Here is a 3,871-nt window from a genome sequence, read left to right as displayed (position 1 = left end):
CCTCATCTTCTATGTTTTTTGCATAATTTGGTGTACATTTTATTGTAGAGTGATAACGGTTATTATAAGCTGTTATTGCTAATTGCATTTTGGATGAAATTGATAAATCATCATCTATTCCTGCTATTATTTCAATGAGAGTAGAATGTAGTCTTTCTATGTCTGCATTTCCTGTATGTGAATTTGGCTTTGTATAATGGATTTCTATTTGCTCTTGGTTTAAGTATTGTTTTATCTGTTCTGATCTAAATTCATTATCCATTATTATTTTATGTGGCTTATTGAATTTGGCAAAGTGTTCAATCATAATTTCCATTTTAGTTTTCCAGTTTCTATCTGTTATATTATAAGCGACTGCGAATTTTGTGAGCTTGTCTATGATTGTAACAAACAGGGTTTGAAAACTGTGAAAACTGTTAACAGTTTTGCTGTGTGCTGTTGCTTCTGCTTCGAAAACTATGAACAGTCGAAGCAAAAGCAACAGCAAAAAACCGAAATCAGAAAATCTGACAGCAAAAGCAGCAGCAAATAACCGAAATAGAAAATTTTGACAGCAGCAGCAAACAGCAAAAATCCGAAAGCAAAAACCTGACAGCAGCAGCAAACAGCAAAAATCCGAAAGCAAAATACTCGACAGCAGCAAACGGCAAAAATCCGAAACAGATTGCTTTGATAGCAACAGCCAACTTATACATTTTAATACTAGGAACTGTTCCGAATGTTGCTTTTGGCCAATTTCGAAAGTCGACAAAAGCAGCTGTCGGAAAAATAGTCGCAGCAGACTACTTGATTCTTAATTTTGGCCTACTTTGATTTCAGGTTTTTGCTTTCGGATTTTTGCTGTTTGCTGCTGCTGTCAAAATTTTCTATATTTTCTGATTTCGGTTTTTTTCGGAAGCAAAAGCAACACAAAGTATTTGTTTTCATATTTGATAAACAGTCACAGCAATGAATAGTATAAAATTGATGACTTTTGCTAATTCGACTACAGCAATTTAAGCACTGGTAACAAACGATTTGTGTTTTATATGAAATATGTCCAAATGTATAATTTGATTTTTGACATCCGGTGTTTCTGTGAATTGAAACTTAGGTTTGATTGGTTTTCTGTCATATTTAATTTCCTTACATTTTTTACAATTTGAAATAATCAACTGAATATGGTCTCTTAGCTTTGGAAAATATATTTTGTTTAACGAATTAAAAGCTTCATTTATTCCGCTGTGTAATGAATCTTTGGTGTGGTAAATAGCTATTTGTTTGTGTAACTCTTCCTTGCTTGAAATTTCCTGAGCTCTCTTAGTACATTTAAAAAATTTTATATTATTACAGTGTGAAAAAATGTTCATTAAGATACATTGTATCTTATAATATTCTGAGTCTGGAACTTCTGAAAAAATTCCTACTGTTCCTTTATTTATATTATTTTGCATTTGATTTCGATTTTAATTTCTGTTTCTGCTGGGCTTACTTCTATTATTTTTCTACCATGCTGAATATTAATATTGTCCGTTGTTGTATAAGTTACTATTATCTGAGTTTTATATTTGTTTACAATATCGTCTTTATATAGAAATTTGTAAATCCTCCTTCCTCTGCTGAATGCTGTGTATCTGATAGTTCAAAGTTTGACTCATTTGTTTTATCCTTGTTTATTAGTTCAGCTGTTTCCTGTCTACTTAAAAAATCTGCCACTTTATTGTCTTTTCCTTTCAAATATATTATGTCATAATCGAATTCTTGTAATTTTAAAATCCATCTTTGGTGTCTTGCTGTCATTTCTTTCCCTTTGTATTTTGCGTTTAGATATTTTATCGGAGCATGATGTTATAATTTGGAATTTATTACCTATCACATAGTGTCTAAAATAGTTTACTGCATGTATAATGGATAAAAATTCTTTATCAATTGTACTGTAGTTTTTTTCGTGTTTATTTAGAGTTCTTGAAAGGAATGCAACTGGTTGCCCTTGTTGAGACAATACTGCACCTATTGCGAAGTCACTGGCATCTGTTGTAATGGTAAATGGTTTATCAAACTCTGGATATTTTAAGATTGGATGTGAGCTTATAAGTGTTTTAAGGTTTTCAAAGGCATCTATAAACTGTGGGTCATTTGTATTAATTTGTGTACCTTTTTGTAAATATCTGATCATTGGGTAAGCTATTTTGGAATAGTCCTTAATAAATTTTCTGTAAAATCCTGTCATACCAAAAAATCCTTTCAATTGCTTTTCTGTTTTAGGTAGCTGCATTGCTTTTATTGCTTCTATTTTATGTGGATTGGGTTTAATCCCTTCCTTTGTGAGAATGTGTCCTAAATATTCAGTATATTGTTTCATGAAGGAACATTTGTCTGGTTGAATTTTTAAGTTATGATTTCTAAGTATTTTGAAAATGTTTTCTAGAGCAATCTTATGTTCCTCAAGTGTTGTTGAAAATATCAAAATATCGTCCATGTATACAACACAACTTTTGTTTATATAATCCCTCAGTATTTCATTCATTAAACGTTGAAATGTGGCTGGGGCATTTTTTGACCCAAAAGGCATTCTAACATATTCATATAAACCCATTGGTGAAATGAATGCTGTTTTCTCTATATCTTCTTCTGCCATTAAAATTTGGTGATAGCCTTTTGCTAAATCTAATGTAGTAAAATATTGGGCTTTACCGAGTTTGTCTAATACAGCGTCCATGATAGGTATTGGGTACTTATCTGGAACGGTTACTTGGTTTAAACGCATATAGTCTACACAAATACGATACTTTTGAATTCCAGAGCTATCTCTTTTTTTAGGTATGACACATATTGGAGAACTATATTTGCTTTTGCTTTTTCTTATAATTTCATTGTTTTCCATATAAATTATTTGATTCTTTATTTCTTCTTCATATTTTGGGGAGACCCGATAGAGTTTTGAATTAATAGGTTGGTCTGTAGTAGTTTTTATGCTATGAACTATAGTGTTAGTATTGGTTAAGTGATCCCCTTCTTTGAAACATAACTTTTCGTACTTTTTGAAAGATTTCGTATTATTTGTTCTTCCTCAGTATTGAGTTCTTTTAACTTAAGATCATCAATTTCACTTACTTCCATTACGCAAACATCTTCTGATGTTTGGAAAGGAATGGAATTTCGACCCCATTGTTAAGTTTAATAATTTTGTTTTGAAAATCAATATTTGCAAAATTCCTTTGAATGAAGTCCATACCCAATAGAAAATCATATGATTTTTCCAGGGGCATAGCCACCCATTTTGTTCTTGCATAATTTATATATTTAAACTCCCTTGGCACTTTTGTTTTCACTAAGTAACTGTCACTTTCTATTTTTCCCTTTATTGTATGTATGGTTTTTGAATATTTTTCAATTATTTTGTATTTGGAATTATGTACATTAGTTGTGTTTAAAATGCTTATGGTTGATCCTGTATCTACTAAAATAATATAAGTATCTTCCTCTATTGTTCCTTTTATACAAATTTTTTTTTCATCCGAGGCTAGTTGATAAAAAACTCTTGATTATCTGTGCTGTTTACTACTTCCTCATTTATATTATCTACACTCATTGCTTCTGCTGGTGGTTGCTGATTATTTTGTGGTTGCTGATAATTTTGATTTTGTCTTACGTTCTGACTCTGTTGTCTATTCGGATTTTGATACTGTCTCGTATTTTGACTCTGTTGTCTATTGGGATTTTGAGACTGTTTTACATTTTGACTCTGTTCAGTATTTCGGTTTGTATTTTTATTAGTTGTCTGTTTGTTATATGTACTATGGTCACTGTCATTTTTGGTTAATAATAGTTTTTTATTTAAATTTCCATAATTCAGACCAATATAATTTGCAAGTTCAATTCTTATATCTGT

This window comes from Drosophila willistoni, unplaced genomic scaffold (genome assembly GCF_018902025.1).
Source record: "Drosophila willistoni isolate 14030-0811.24 unplaced genomic scaffold, UCI_dwil_1.1 Seg109.1, whole genome shotgun sequence".
NCBI classification, from domain to species: domain Eukaryota; kingdom Metazoa; phylum Arthropoda; class Insecta; order Diptera; family Drosophilidae; genus Drosophila; species Drosophila willistoni.
This window is presented reverse-complemented; position numbering follows the sequence as displayed.